At 48.5% G+C, this 16,972-nt stretch overlaps 1 protein-coding gene across 1 annotated transcript in view; it reads left to right on the plus strand.

Moving 5' to 3' along the window:
• LOC144097458 (domesticated amidase effector 2-like) overlaps positions 1-16,972 on the plus strand; it is a 49,685-nt gene that overhangs the window by 13,178 nt on the left and 19,535 nt on the right. The gene's annotated exons all lie outside the window — the stretch shown is intronic.

Raw genomic sequence — 16,972 nt, forward strand, 5'->3', positions numbered from 1 at the left:
GGAATTTGAGATGTCACTATTTCGCTAATTTGCAGCAGTTAGCATTTGGTCAGAATTATGAAGCTAGACCGAAGCGTAAGATAGAAAAAATCGAAGGCGCAGGGACCACAGACCATTTTATATCTGAAGAACGGCTTCCGAATCTTCCCCCAGTAGTCACAAAATGAGCGACGAGGATTTGCCGAAGGCTGGCGTAAAGTCCTATATTTGCGTTCTATCTTTTGTTGCCTCAACTTGCTTACATAGACGCCGCACATTTTCACAGGAAGCGCTGGCCACTGAAAACATGTGGACATTAAACTTTGTATACACGCTGCATGCAGGAGAAATTACAGGACTGCACTTGTCTACTTGTAAGGGGAAATACAAAACCTTTGCGTCTTTCCTTCTCCCTCCAATTTTAATTTGGCTTTTGTTTATTTTTGTTGTACTTCATTTCTTCGTCCATTTTTATTTTTTATTTTTTTTTCATTTTTTTCTTGTGTTGTATTCATATTTTTATTTTCATTTTTGTTGCCTCTTATATTTGTTTTTATTTTTCGATTTCTGGTTTTTATTTCATCGCATATATGTTGCTTATCAACTGTTGCTTAATAAACTTTTATATTTCCTTTTATTTACCACTCAACCTGTGATTGACAGTTCGAGCGGACAACTTCTGTCCACGCCACTCATGAGCCAAGAAAGGCTTCCGTCTTAATAAGCAAACGCACACATGTAGAAACGGCATGTTCTTAACTCCTGATTGTGGACGCTGAAAGATTAGAAACAAGGCCATAGTTTCTGCCAAAAATTCTGCTGCATTTATTGTCATTTGCCCAGTGTGCGCGTACAACACGTTGGTTCTTTTCGACATGGCTTTGAGATATCTTCGCATAAGGTATAGTTTAAACCTTGCGTGACATATTGTTCGCAATGAAAATTAGATCCAAGAAAGCCTCCAGAGAACAGCCATTTTTTGTCACTGTTATGAATACGAGAGCCATCGATAGACATTGCGATTAGATGAAAAACGAAATGATATCCACTTCGTACAGAAATTCATGCCTTTATTTTTGGTCCTGGGTCCCTGAAAATCAAAACAGTGTTTTTCCTAGACGGAAACTCTTTGAAACCAAATGAGTTCAATTTATTACCCTTGAATTCCTAGAAACTTCTCACATCCTACTTTTGAGTTTCGTCCTCACAGTCGCCAGCCCTGTTGACTTCAAAGGGGTAGCTTTATAGCCACGTTCTGTTGAAAATCCGGTAAAGTCGGTGGCTTGGTCGTCGTCGTTGGCATTGTGAGCACAAAAACAGGTGACCCACCTGCCCTCTAGGTCGCGTGACCTTGTGACGTCATCATAACCTGTCATAACCTGGGATTTAAATTACTCACCGGTCGCGGTTGGTGGCCCGGAAAGAGGAGCCGGCGTTTCACAAGACCGACCCGTGGCTGTGTTTGAAACTGCCACCTGACGGGGCAGGGACGCGTCACTTAACCGCAGCACCACTGTGCCGCGAGTGGTATGAGGACTCCCCGCGATCTATGAATGTATAGTAGCGAAGGAGCAATCCAGCATACATGGGCATGCAGGCAGAACCTAATCAACAGAGAAGAGCTGGTTTCGAGGGAGAGATCTCTATTGATATGGTATAATACTCTGAAGAGTTGGCTATTCGTGATGTGACGGCGAAAGAAGCAACGGTATCCGCGTCTGCGAATTGATATCTAAGATAGCGCCAGGCTGCTTTAGGCACCATTGATGATTTCACGTCATACGCATAAGGCGGAGCTTGCGTCCCCTCAAGTTTCTTTTTGTTACCCACCAAATATTTTCAGTCAAACATTACCAAACGTTAATACCTCGGCATGTCCTGCTCAGTTGTTTTATATCAAATTAGTACAATATGCACTGTTTTACTTTTATTTCAATAAAAATCGTTCTATAAAAAAGTGACGGACCATTTAGCGTAGTTAGGCCAAATGCGAATTAGGTGCACGAGCACTTGAGTTTTCACTTCGGTTTCTTTTCGAGGCTTGGTTTTCAAGGTCAGGCAGTCTTAAGACAATGATCGCTGAAATGGGTGAATATAGACGTTAGTGCTAGCGCACAGAAACTGGAGAGAACGCTTAAGGTTCGCCTTAATGGCATGACGCGATAGCGTTAATGCGTTAATGCCGATTTATGTGGAAGTAATCATTCTCTACATTAAATTCATAGATCGGCCTGTGTCTGTGTAGAATTCCTGGCGCAGTGTTGCAGCGATTGTCATGCACCACTGCCTTGCTATGGCAGGTGCGGCCACCGATGGGTGCTGGGAGGCCCATGGTGCTACTCCCGAGCAGCCTTAACGTAATGGTGAGAGGAATCGGGTAGACAACATCGATGTAATCATAGATTGGTAGTTTTAATTGTAACGCACTAAAACGAATTGTTCTAGGTAGCTGCAGATGGGATGCTCAACAATGTAGCTGCAATGAACTAATCACTTGAGTTGCGGAATCTGTGCGGAAAAGTTTTCAAAATGAAGCTCTCCGCTATGATCTGCACTTCGCGCAGCCATAACTGAAAAACCAAAATTACAAGGGACACATAATGCGTCACATAAGCCTGAGAGAGACTGAAAGTATGTCAAATCCTAATGTGAACACTTCTTTTTTTATTTAAATTACTTTTTCTCTTAAATATACCAGGGTAAAACAGACTGCAGCTGAAAATATTTGATGTAATCCCTGCTAAATATTCGACAGAGTGCGTAAGGCTTAGAACAGTTATGCTAATGTAAACTCGGCGTCCGATATGTGTCCAAGAGAGCGTCGAGCAGAAAGACACCATACTTGAGCCTCGAGAGGAATTCGAACTTGCGGCTCAACGACAGAGGAGATCCGTCTGCCGCTGCTTAAGCCCACTCGGTCATCGCCGCAACCTTTCTGGGTGTCTCAAACTGTTAGTTGGTGGTGCGGTGCTTTGAAAATCGTTGGCTTCGTCGTTGCTGCTTCCACCTGCCCTCCCATGTTTGAACGCGTGTTCGATTTGAAGTACGCTTGGTGGAACTTGATGAAACACTTGACCCAACTTGAGATCTGCATTCAACAAATTGGACAATGTCCGCAGGGATTTTCCCCAAAGTGGAGAATATGACAAGCAGCTTTTATCACCTCGTATTAAACCGTCAGTCTCTCGCGCTGTGGTACTGGTTGGCACAGCAGCGTGGAGAGGCTGCCAGAAATCTATGGCGCTCGCGCTAGTTTACGTGACGGCATAGAAATACACCATGAATCTGATTAGGCTGGGATCTCAAAAGGACATTTCAAAGCTATCATTATGGTGCAATATAGATGTCACATGGAAAGTGGCAGTTTAAAAAACAACCGATGGCATACGAGTAAAAATGCATGCCTTTTTATACGTGCTCTCTGAAAACGGAGCTGTACATGGTTGTTATGCCTGAAATAAAACAATTCAGGCCGAAAATAAATATATGTCTGTTTCTTTGACGAAAAAAAAAACAAATGCAGCTTGAACCTTATTCCCGAGCAAATAGGCGTATCTGCGCACAAAGGGATAACCGATAAATCTTGCAAACAGGAATGTTTTTAAAACTCAAACATTGTCGAACTTTACATGTGCATAGAACCAGAATTGTTGTCTTTTCAAGTTTACGACCAAAACAGCTCACATGCTGTCAAGAGAACCTTCTTCAGCGACAAAGGAAACGTCAACAGTGCTTCCAACGCTCGCAAGTACTACGTAATTGAGCTTCGGAGGCGGTAAAGTTTGAAACGGACACAGGCAGACGCACACGCACGAGGCTGCCGTCCAGTGACTGAGCTGCTTTACCTCTTCCAAGATTTTATGCTTTTATATCTATCACTTACGCTTTGCCTACTGTACGGTTTGTCCTGAATAGATGTACGCACCCTCTTACCTCTTCTTTATCCTGCACACGTGATGTGCACCTCTTCTGTCGTAGACCCAGTCGGACGGCTCGTGTCTCAGTGCTGGCCTCAAGTATATGTCAAAATATTGTACTCGCAAAAGCAATAAATCAAGCTATAAGCCATCATAGAGCGACGCAGTTGTCAATACAGAGCTTGTCCCGTTGTCTGAAGCTAAAATCGCCTCATGATAGCGGCATAATGGTTCGTAAGGGGTAAAGATAATGACGCAAAGTATGCAAACAAGGTTTGAACGAAAACATCTTAGATGGAAGTCCGTCTGGTTGTGTTCTTGAGATAGTTGAGCGAAAACTGACGCCAACCAGTATTTTTAACTTTCGCCAACGTTTCGGGACCAACTGGGTTCCTTCTTCAAGAGTGACTAAAGTGTGCCAGCAACAGCAGCGGGTTACTGGCTTCGATATCCCTTTGTTAGCACGTGGCGCAGTCCACTAACGTACGCGGAGGGGAGCGTTCATGGAGTCCGGCTGCTTTGTGAGCCGGATGTGCCATGACTCCACATGTTGCCTCTTGAACAGGTTTAACTCCAGGGCCAAGGCGTTCACCTCCTTGAAGGATATCCGGTGGTCACCTGTCATTGCAGAGCAGTGGCACATGGCTTAAGCTCTGCACCACTGCGCCAGGAGTGGTTTGAGGATTGAGTGGGATCTATGAATGTGATGATGGGTTTTTATGGCGCAAGGACATTTACGGCCAAAGAGCGCCATGGCACAAGGTATTTTCCATTTCTTAAGGTGTGGTCAAAGACCCATTTCCAAAGCATTTCACCCTAAGTAAGCCGAGCACCAGACCAGGGGAAAGATTGTGCCCATTGTATCACGGGTGAGTACCCAGCGGCACTGAGGACCGAACCCCGCACATCCCGAATGTGAGGCGGATGCTCAACCACTCGGCCACCGCTGCGGTGCGGATCTATGAGTAAGGAATGACCTAAAGTAAGGATCTAAAGTAAGCAATGACCTTCTTCATATATGGGAATTAACCGAATTGGCTATCGCGTCATGCGCTTAAACCCAATTTTATTTATGAGCAACCTAGACACTATAGAATTTCTTTTAGAAGTTACCACCACTCTCACTTGCGACACTCACTACGTGCTCACAGCATGTCCACACCGAGGCACCTGTATTTCATGTCTCGCCGGTTGATCGGTCTCCTTTACTCGGCTATTGCGCAATGCGCACATTGTTGGCCGGACATCCTGCCGTCTCGCGTCTGTCTCCTGCTGTAGCTGCCTTTTAGCAGGGCATAACAAAAAGTTTGGACGACACTTAAGATCCGCCCTCAGAGGATGACGCGATGGCGTTGACGGGTCCCGTCAGCGGCTCCTCATACATTCACAGGTACGGACATTGTTTCCATAATATGTGAAAGAAAACACAACATATTTATAAGGCACCGGTTTAAGGAAACCGCAAGAACGTGGCTGCGTGGTTTCGAACACGGAGGGTCGTTTGTGAACTGCTGTATCGCCGCGCGTTTAATGACGAAATGCAGGCTGCTGTGTTTAATGTTTTATAAATTCGTTGCGGAAGCGATATGTACACTGACGTGCCAGGTATTGTTGGTGCTTTCTTTATCTATTATATGCGCTCTTTGGTGGTAGTACTAACCCGAGCAGTGGGTCTAATTTCAGTCTCTTAAGAGAAGCATTTCCTTGTCTTGAAGATGAGCAGCGTGCAGTCATTGAGGAATCTGTTACTTCAGATGAGCTCAAATCGGAAATTTCTGCTCCTCAGGGTCACAAGTCTCCTAGCCTGGACGGTCTAAATAATGAGTTCTATAAAGGGTTTGTGCCTAGCCTAGAACTTGCCCTGCTGGAAGTGTTCAGTGCATTTTATGACATGGGCTTTTGCCTCCCACGTTCTAAACTGGTTACATCATAATAATCCCGAAAAGCACAGACGTAGATCGGTGGAAAACGTTGAAAGGATATTGTCCGATTTCCTTTTGCAACGTCGATTGTAAGATATCTGCGAAGGTTCTTTCTTCCCGATGGCAGCTTGTGGCATTAGATGTACTAGGGCCGCACCAAGCGTGCGAAATCAATGGCTGTAGTGTCAAAACCATATCCTAATCGCACGTTCTATATTAGAGACAGTGTAAGCTAGATGAACTAAGTCAAGTGCCTCTTATTCAGAAAAAAAGCTTTTGATAAGGTGCGTCATGATTTTGTTTGCTGCTTTAGGGAGTGCACACAATGGTGATGTCTTGCTTAAAGGTATAAAAATATGTTATAAGCTGGCCAGTTCATGACTGACTGTTAATCAAAAGTTTATCAGGCCTATTCCACTTAAAACATCTGTTCGACAGGGTCACCCGCTATCGCCTTTGTCATTCGCTTTATATGTTAATACCCTATATCATAGTATCATCAAGACCACAACAATTAGTGGCTTCTCACTATCGCAATGTGAAATTAAGATTTTGGCTTATGTTGATGACGTTGGCTGATAAAAATATTTGGTTGGTTGTAGCCGTATGGCTGCGCTTGGGTGGACGCCATTGAGTAATTACTCCTTTAAGATAAGAGTGTGCGCGAGGTTGTGCATGTAACTGAGCAGTTTTGTGAAAGTTCGGGTGCGCCTCTTAACCTTGATAAAGCAAAGGAGTTATGGGTAGGTAAACGGGGTACAAACCCAAGCTTTTTTGACGGCATCAAGTATGACTCCGAAGACTTACAGTATTTAGGGCTTCCCTTGCATCCGTACCGTTATAGTGAGCCTCAATGGGATTCTGAGATCTCGTTCATAAGGTCACAAACACAGGCTTGGATGGGCAGGGAGCTGTCTCAATTTGCACGAGCACACGTTTGCAACATCTTCTTGGTTTAAAAGCTTTTATACGTCGTGCAGGCGTTGCATTGTGCAAGGCTGGTGGAGCTGGTCTTCAGCACTTGTTTGTTCAGACTTTTTTCAAGGCTTGTTTTTTTTTTAAACAGAAAACCGTCCCTGCTTCCAAGCTGTGTTAAACAGGCGACTGAGTGCTCAGTTGTCTATTCTGTTTGTGCTAAGTGGTCATAGGAGTGAGGGGCCTTTGTGGGGTTTTCTTAAAGAAGTCGGCGACACGTCCCGTTTTCCCTCCTGTAGCATTCAACCCCTCAGCTCATCTCAACTCAACTCGTCCCGTTTACTCACTGTACGTCTTTCCTTAGAGTTCTTATACATTTGATCCTGAAGACAGGTGGCAAAAATTCTTCACACTCAGAAATAATAGAAAAAAGCATTTTTGAATAGGAAACCGTTTATGAACGCAATTTTTTCATATAATCTAAGGTTTCACTATAACAGTCAATATATCCGCAGATAACTCGACGGATGTCTTGTATTTTTCGCATTCATGTCTTTGTCACCGTCAAAAGCATTCCTCATTGGTTTTCTATGGCAGTCTTAACTGTTCAATGCGATCGTTGGAAACACTTTAAAAGAAATATGTTACTGCATATGAGAATAATGGACCATTACCTTCATTATTTTCATAACAGTGTCTCACAATATTTTGGTTTTCAATATTTTTGCCCGAGAAAGCTGGACTTGAATTTATTGGCAACCATACCTCCTCATTCTAGAAAAGAATGTATTAAAGCGGGAGCGGCGAATGTGTGTTCAATCGGCCGCAAAGACCTTCTTTGTTAAGCTTCGCACATCAGCATCACCTGTCAAACCGGGGCTTCGTGATAAAAGGTCATTTGTGTCATCATCTGTGAAATGCCGTTTGTGTCAGCAGCCGGAAACAATTGATCATTGCTTTCTGTTTTTTCGTGATGTCGTTTTTCGGGACAGTCTTCAACGGTATGCCAGAAAGGGAATGGAGATTACGCCCTTTGCTATAACTTTTTTGCCTACAGTAGAAGACTCTAAGGTTCCAATTGAACTTCTTGAGACTCATGGGAGTGTATAGCCTATGGAAGATCCGCATGACAGATCGTCACGCAAGGCCGCCAAGTTCATCAGGGCGCAGTGTGCTATGGTGCGATCACTATATGCTGCGCAGTATCGACCTCCTGCCTGGCTGCCTTACCTCGAAGCATGCGTGTGTCTCCTGGAATTTTTATGTGCGGACAAAGTGAGAGCAAGATGCTGGTATGATTGTGTATGACGGGTTGCGGAATGCAACTTGGTTAAGTCGGATTTGAGGCCTGTCAGGGTGGGTGTACTTTCATGCAATAAAGAAAAAAAAGTGCCTGCGTGGCCTAGGTTTAGCGTCTCTTTCTAGCAGCCCTACGCTCAGGGGTTCGATTCCCGACTTATTGCTCCAGTTTTCTGTCCATCACAAAATTATTTTACACTCAAATCCTTTGAATGTTTGTGCCATGTTGCAACGCTTTTATCGCAGTTTTGTAATGTACTCATCATTTTTCATTCCGTAACCCTGCGTATGACTTCACAACCCAACGTGTGACGTCACAAGCCTCTGTATCAAACCAGCTTTCCCGCCCACGCCGGCGACGACAACTACAGCGGGTTCTCCACTGAACGGCACCCTTAAAGCTATCGCGCTAAGTAGCATGCCATGTGTCCCCGTATGATCTGCCTGCAACAGACAGCGTTTCGACATTTACATGCCCACTTTGAACACTTAGCGACCTTGGCATTACCTGCCCAAGGTATCCACGCAAGAAACGCCGCTCTGTGGCCACTCATGCCATGTGTCCCCGTAGGATCTTCCTGCAACGAACAGCGTTCCGACATTTACATGCCCACTTTGAAAACATAGCGACCTTTTCAATACCTGCCCAAGGTATCCATGCATGAAACGCCGCTCAGTGGCCACTCAAGCCATGTGTCCCGTACATGTGTCCCCGTATGATCGGCCTGCAACAAGTAGCGTTTCGACATTTACATGCCCACTTTGAAAACATAGCGACCTTGGCATTACCTGCCCAAGGTATCCACGCATGACACGCCGCTCAGTGGCCAATGTCATGTGTCCCTGTATTATCTGCTTGCAACAGGTAGTGTTTCGACATTTACATGCCCACTTTGAAAAGTTAGCGACCTTGGCATTACCTGCCCAAGGTATCCACGCATGACACGCCGCTCAGTGGCCACTCAGGCCATGTGTCCCCGTATGATCGGCTGCAACAGGTAGCGTTTCGACATTTACATGCCCACTTTGAATATTTAGCGACCTTGACAACCTCGCAAGGTATCCACGCAAGAAAGGCTGCTCCGTGGCCGCTCTGCCTGTGCTCGAGACTTCTAGCCGCTTCACTCTTCTTACCTCCGGAGAATTGTGAGACCTTTACATTACACTCAGTCGTTCCTCGTGGAGGTCAGTTTTATCCGCATATTTTTGAGAAAACACTCAACATCCGTACTCCGCTTCCCGTAACCAAAAGCGTAAGAGCTGCCACGAATACAAATTTTTGCTCCTTAGTTTTGTTACCGCGACTGATGAGACTGCTGCACTTGATGAAGAAACTGCTCAGGTACGTAAGCAACTCGTCAGCATCGGTGAGGGTAACTCTCGCTTACTACAAAGTTCCCATAGTCTAAACTGAGGGCAATGTTCTCAAGGGTCTCCTTCGACTAGCGAGCACATAAAACGACTCTGAAGTACACGAGATTTCTCCACGTATTCTGTGAATTCCCAAAGGACTGCAATGCAAAAGGTACCGCAGACGATTGATTCCGTTCTCAAAGCCAAGGACCGTTAATGTCACCTTTCATGACATACAAGTTAACTGCGGCGGCCATTGTGATAAGGCCCCTCATTTGAAATTCCCCACCCAAAATGAGATACTATGCGCCGGAGCCTTCATTGCCCAATAACATAACGCCATCCCTTCACTCTGGGAATTGCGCCAATCAGCACCAATCAAAATGTCTTAGGGAACTAAACTCTGCTTACGTGGAGGAATGCAAAAGCATATGGAACTTGGAAGAACTTGGAAGCATGGAAGAAGGCGGGTTTTTTCCTCGACGGCAGTATGTGTTGTATTTATTTTTCTTTCTGCTGCTGTTTTAATTTTATTTCCCTTTCTATTTTACCTTTTTATTTTCAATTTTACTTTCTATTTTCATTTATTACTTTTTAATCGTTTATTTTCTATTAAATTTTAACGTTTTGCTTTTTATGTTTTATTTTGATGACGTGATCGGTTTGATTGACAGCTATGTTGTGACATTTTTCTGCGAGTCTCTCCGCTGGCGAGTCATGAGCCTTACAGGCATTCGCCTTAATCCCCGATCGCAGCAGTGGTTCTGATTCCGGAAAAGTGGCTAGACTTGCTCGCTCCTGGATCTCTCACAACTCGAACCCTCGCGTTGCTGTAAGGTTTTTCAAAAGGCCCCCGCAGTATTTACGAGGCCTGATTGCACGCCACTTCTGCTGCTATCTTTTTGGGGTCACACTGCAGCAGGGCTTGCCATTACCAGAGGTGGGCAAATGCCCTCATTTATACTTTTCCTGCCACACCCTCACTTTTAAATCCATGCCCCTTCCTCAACATTGCCCTCATTTTGAAAAGTTATCCGGCCCTCCCTCGCCCTCACCCTCACTTCGAAAAATTTGCTGGCCATCCCTGACCCTCACATCGTCGGCCCTCTCACCCTCACCCTCATAAAACTCGAGTTATATTTTTCGCGATTTTCCTCAGTAATAAACAAAACAGACCAGCTCGCAAGTCACTGTTGTACGGGAGGCTAGATGCTTGTACCGTTGTGTGTTTGCGTGTACATATGTGTGAGTTGCTTGAGCTAATACCTGAGACAAACCAAGACAGCTACGTGTTGTGTCTCAAAAAATTGTCACCGATTCACCGATAAAGCACTCAAACCCAGGTTTAATTAGACGTGCTACGCGTCCAAGACAGCAGGGAGCTCGTGCGAGGAAGACGAAAACCTCTAGCCCCTCGAGAGCGCAAGGCATGGCAAGTTCCATCTAAAACAATTCGACCGCGGCATGGCGCCACTGGATTGATTGGGACTGTGGCATTACTCTCCCTCTCTGAAGGGCAACGACTCGGTGCCGCAACAATGAGGAGCACGAAGACAAGGGACGGCGCATGTGTCCGGCGGCTGGTGTGGACAGGCCTGAAGTGCTAGCGGGCGTGGTACGGCTTCATCCGTGCGACATGGACGACTTCGGGGGTCGGCCGTCGAGAGGAGCGAACTGTACCCTGGGGAAGAACTTCATAGATCACCTCACTGACTTGGCGGAGTACCTCGTAGGGGCCAAAATATCGGCGTAGAAGCTTTTCGGAGCGCCCACGCATGCGTATTGGGCTCCAAACCCAGGCTTGTTCGCCGGGCTGGTAACTAACGGCTCGGTGGCGGAGGTTATAGCGGCGAGCGTCGAGGGCTTGCTGGTTCCGGATGCGCTGTCGGGCGAGTTGGCGGGCGGCCTCGGCGTGACGAACGAATTGGGCAGCACCCATAACAGATGAGGTACTACTAGTCGGGAGCAACATGGCGTCCAGCATGGTTGTGGTTTCGCGACCATGCACCAAACGAAATGGAGTGAAGCGTGTCGTTTTTTGCAGAGCAGTGTTATAGGCAAATGTGATGTAAGGGAGTATGGCATCCCAGTTGTGGTGGTCTGCGTCTACATACATGGAAATCATGTCGGCGATTGTCTTGTTGAGCCGTTCGGTGAGGCCGTTCGTTTGAGGGTGGTAAGCGGTTGTCTTGCGGTGACTGGTGCCGCTCAGGCGCATAACCTCCTGCATAAGGGCCGAGGTGAAGGCCGTTCCTCTGTCAGTTAAAACGATGGCGGGTACACCGTGACGAAGCACAATATTTTGAACGAAAAAGTTCGCAATTTCGTCAGCGGTACCACGAGGGAGAGCTTTAGTTTCACAGTACCGGCTGAGGTAGTCGGTGGCGACCACAATGTAGCGGTTACCCAGCGAGGACTCCGGAAATGGGCCCAGTAAGTCCATGCCGACTTGGTGGCGGATTAATAGGCTGCAGTAGTCCGGCTGGCTTAGTCGGCGGCGTCTTGCGACGTTGGCATTCACGGCAAGTTCTAACGTAACGCTGGGCAATTGAAGCAACCCTGGGCCAGTAGTACTTTTGGCGTATCCGCGCCAATGTGCGAGAAAAACCCATGTGACCTGAATATGGGTCATCATGGCACGCCTGCAGAACTTCGTCGCGCAAGGCCGCAGGTACGACAAGCAGATAGGCAGCTTCCTTCGGGTTGTAGTTTTTCTTATACAGGACGCCATCGCGCAAACAGAATGACGACAGTCCACGTGAGAAGATTCGCGGGGGTGACGCAGCGCTTCCTTCAAGATATTCAATGAGAGGCCGTAGTTCACTGTCGTCCCTTTGGTGTTGAGTGAGGACGGACGTGGAGATGGCGCCGAGAAAAATAGAATCGTCGTCGGGATCAGCTCGGCTGTCCTCGATAGGAGCACGAGACAGACAGTCGGCATCACTGCGCTTCCTACCGGACTTATAAACGATGGTGACATCGAACTCTTGAAGGCGAAGGCTCCAGCGTGCGAGCCGTCCCGAGGGATATTTGAGGTTCGCCAGCCAACACAGTGAGTGGTGGTCACTGACGACCCTGAAAGGACGGCCATATAAGTGTGGGCGAAATTTGGTCACCGCCCACACAACGGCCAGGCATTCTTTTTCGGTGGTGGAATAGGTTGCCTCAGATCGTGACAAGGTGTGGCTCGCGTATGCGATTACGCGTTCGAGACCATCCTGCCACTGCACAAGGACCGCACCGAGGCCGATGTTGCTGGCGTCTGTGTGCAGTTCAGTGGCGGCTGACTCGTCGAAGTGTCCAAAGATGGGCGCACTTTGGAGACGAGTTCGGAGGTCTTCAAAAGCCTTCTGTTGTTTCAGGCCCCAGAAGAACGGTTCGGAATCTATCGTGAGGCGGGTGAGGGGCTCAGCGATCTGGGAGAAGTTCTGCACAAAACGCCGATAATAGGCGCAGAGACCCAGAAAGCGGCGCACGCTTAGCTTATCGGTGGGCACAGGAAAAGCAGCCACGGCGGCTGTCTTATCGGGGTCAGGGCTAACCCCTTTAGCACTGACGATGTGGCCCAAAAACTTCAACTTTTCCAAAGCGAAGTGGCACTTTTCGGGCTTCAGGGAAAGTCCGGCCGACCGAATTGCTTCGAACACAGCACGCAGGCGTCTAAGGGGCTCTTCAAACGTATCAGAGAAGATGACAACGTCCTCCAAGTACACGAGACAGGACTGCCATTTCAGTTCGGCAAGAACGGTATCCATCATCCGCTGGAAGGTTGCAGGAGCCGAGCACAGGCCGAAAGGGAGCACCCGGAATTCGTACAGACCGTCCGGTGTAATAAAGGCGATCTTCTCCCGGTCGCGTTCGTCCACCTCGATTTGCAAATAGCCGCTGCGTAAATCTAGCGATGAGAAGTACTTGGCGTGGCGCAGCCGATCCAGGGAGTCCTCAATGCGCGGCAGAGGATAAACATCTTTTTTTGTGACTTAGTTTAAACGTAGGTAATCAACGCAGAACCGTAGGGTTCCATCTTTCTTTGCTACTAGAACAACAGGCGACGCCCACGGGCTCGTCGACGGCTGTATCACGTCGTCCTGGAGCATTTCTTGAACTTGGCGGCGAATGGCATCACGCTCCTTTTAAGAGATCCGGTAAGGCGGCTGACATAACGGACGCTGTTTGGCGTCGACTATAATTCGGTGCTTAGTGAGCGGTGTCTGCCTAACCTTAGAGGTCGAGGCGAAGCAGTCACAGAAAGACTGGATAACGCTTTCGAGGCAGCGTTTCTGATTAGACGGGAGGTCCGGGTTCACGTCAGTTTTTATGGGAATGGTCGGTGCCTCCACTGATGCCGAGGCTTCGGACAAAGCGTGCTGTCCCGCGAATTCGCCAAGTTCTTAAAAATACGCAATAACTGTTCTGCCAGGGAAACACTGAGGTTCACAGCCAAAATTGGTTACCAAGAGCTCAGTTCGGCCATTGTTCAGCTCGACAATTCCGCGAGCAACACAGACTTGCCGACCAAGGAGCAGTGACATGTTGGTTTCAGCGATGCCACGAGTACCAGTGATGTTGCCGCAATCTACGGTAACAAACATGCTAGCTCTTGACGGGATTAATACGTGGTCGTCAAAGACGCGTAACTTAGTCCCGCGTGGCCCAGGATCGCCGTCAACAGGGGATTGAGTGGAAAATGACACGACCAGCTCCTGAAGGTTGATGACAGCACCGTACTCCCGAAGGAAATCCAAACCAAGTATCAGGTCTTTGGAGCACTCCGGTAGGACGGCAAAGCAACCAGGGAAAGTAGCACCGCGGATCTGGATTCGTGACGTGCAGACGCCAATTGGCGTAACCACATGACCGCCGGCGGTGCGGATCTGGGCTCCAGACCAAGGGGTCAGCACCTTTCTGAGGGCCGTAGCTAGCCGACTGCTCATGACAGAAAAGTCAGCGCCGGTGTCCACAAGTGCGGTCAGATCACGATTATCAGCGATTACTGGGATTTCGGCAGACACCAGTCAGTTGCAGCACGTCGTTGTCGTTGATGTCGTCGGGTCAGGTCGTCGTCATTCGGATCGTAGCCGCGAATCGTCGGGTGGAGGCTCTTGACTTGACCCAATAGCGGCGGCCCTACCCCCGGAGGACGCCGTCTTCAGTTTCCCCAATGTGGGGACGCGCCTCTGAACTGGCTAGAAAAAGACGGGCGGCTTGGCGAAGAAAACCGCCTTGGGGATGGCGAACGGGACTGGCGTCGCCGCCAGGTCGTCGGCTGCACGTTATCGGACAGATACTGCTCGATGTCCCGCGGCCGTTCTCCGTAGCGTGGTCGAGGTGCGTCAGGTGAAAACCCCCTTAAGCCCATTCTGCGGTAGGGGCAGTGGCGGAGGATGTGGCCGGGCTCCCCACAGTGGTAGCAGAGCGGCCTATTGTTTGGCGTATGCCAAACGCGCGCTTTGCTCATGGTGGACAGGGGCTCCTGTGGTACGACGGGTACAGCTGCAGTTGGGTACTGCAGTGAAGGCACAGGAGTGACGGGAGAAAATGCTTGACTCACTAGCCCAGGACGACTTTTTAGTGCTTGACTGTACGTCATCACATAGGGCGCTGGCTGCGGAGCTGGTGGCGACTGAACAGCTCGCCGGACTTCATCTCGGACCACGTCCGGCATGGCAGCGACGCTTGCCTGTGGAGCTTCGAAGCGAAGTTTCTCGAGTTATTCGTGCACCAGGCTCCTCACAAGCTCTCGAAGCTCCTCAGTGGGTAACGACGTGGGCGTGCAGTTGTGAGCGGCTGCTACACTAGCCTGACGGCCGTAGTGCGCGCCCCGTTCATGCAGAGAACGCTCCATGCTTGTTGCCTCCTTGGCAAAGTCGGCCACCGTTCTTGGCGGGTCACGTACCAGTCCGGCAAACAATTGCTTTTTGACGCCGCGCATTAGGTGGCGTACCTTCTTGTCCTCGGGCATAGCAGGGTCGGCGCGATTGAAGAGTCGCGTCATGTCCTCGACGAACATGGCGACGCTCTCGTTCGGCTGCTGCGACCTCGATTGCAAGGCGATTTCAGCCTTCTCCTTTCGTTCGCTGGTGTTGAACGTGGCTAAGAGCTCTCGGTGTAAGATCTCCCAATTAGTGAAGGAACCTTCGTGGTTCTTATACCACGTCTTGGCCGAGTCCTGTAGTGCGAAGTATAGGTTCCGCAATTTGCGTTCACCATCCCACTCGTTGAAGCCCGCCACACGGTCAAAGCTGGCCAACCAGTCTTCGACGTCCTCAATCCGCTCACCGTGGAATGATGGGGGCGACCGACGTGTGTGAAGGACAAACGGCGGGGCATTCCCGGAATGCTGACTTGTCTGGCTAGCCGTAGCGGACGTCATGATCCTTGCTGGTCTTGCGAGTTGGCCGAACTCTGGTTGTAGGCCTCGCAGGCGGCGGCTCGCCTTGTGGACTGGTGTTGTAGCCACGCGTTGAGAACTGACGTCAAGAGTGTCCTCGAGGTCAGCGTACATGGATCGGTACCCCGCACCTCCACCAAATGTCACCGATAAACGGTTAAAGCACTCAAAGCCAGGTTTAATTAGACGTGCTACGCGTCCAAGACAGCAGGGAGCTCGTGCGAGGAAGACGAAAACCCCTAGCCCCTCGAGAGCGCAAGGCATGTCAAGTCCCATCTAAAACAGTTCGACCGCGGCATGGCGCCACTGGATTGATTGAGACTGTGGCAATATCACTCTGCTTTTATTTAAGGCACGTACTGCATGCATATATGTGCCCTGCTCTCATAACATTTCATTCTTATCTATATGCACTGCCTAAATGTGTCAGCGCGCTGTTGTGTCTGTACAAAAACTTAAGTATGCCAAAAATATTTAGAAAACTCTTCCGTAGCGTTTGCCACGACAATTACAAGTGCTAAGCACAGGATTGACTCAGAACAAGGACACTTTGTAGGTCGCCTAACTGCCTTTACGCGATGACATTGCGATAGCACAGGGTCTTCTGAATTTCAATATTTCTAATCTCCCGCCACTTCGTTCGATTTGCTGCATGTTTGTGTGATGAGGCTTCCACGCGCACGGATGGAAGATGATGATGTTCATGCTTTCAAACTTTAGCGTGAGAGTCTAGCAGTTTAACACGCCTGAACGCGGGTACGTGACGAAGACGACGACGCTGCAAGCACAGCTCGAGAGAGAGAGAGAGAGAGAGAGAGAGAGAGGAAATTTTTATTTAGGTTATTAATTCGCAGGAGTCGGGTGGTCGGGGCCCCTACTCCAGGGCTCCGCTGGCAGCAGCTAACTTGCGGACTAGCTGAATTATCCAGGCGGCGTTCTGGCCCAGGTTGTCGCTGGCTAGAACTTCCTCCCATTGCTCATGTGTCGGGAGTGGCACTATGAACTTTTCCTTGGTTTGTCCTGGCATTCCCACGATATATGCACCAACGACAGCAACTTGGGTATTGTGTGGGTCTGATTTTGTGTAAATTGGGAAGACTTGGATATGTGTTTGTATTCTCCTCCAGCCAATGGTATCTGAGGAGGACAGTTCTTTGTGTGGCGGTGAGAAATGTCTTTCTAGCCTAAGGTGTTCT

Source organism: Amblyomma americanum, chromosome 7 (assembly GCF_052857255.1).
Source record: "Amblyomma americanum isolate KBUSLIRL-KWMA chromosome 7, ASM5285725v1, whole genome shotgun sequence".
Classification (NCBI taxonomy): Eukaryota; Metazoa; Arthropoda; class Arachnida; order Ixodida; family Ixodidae; genus Amblyomma; species Amblyomma americanum.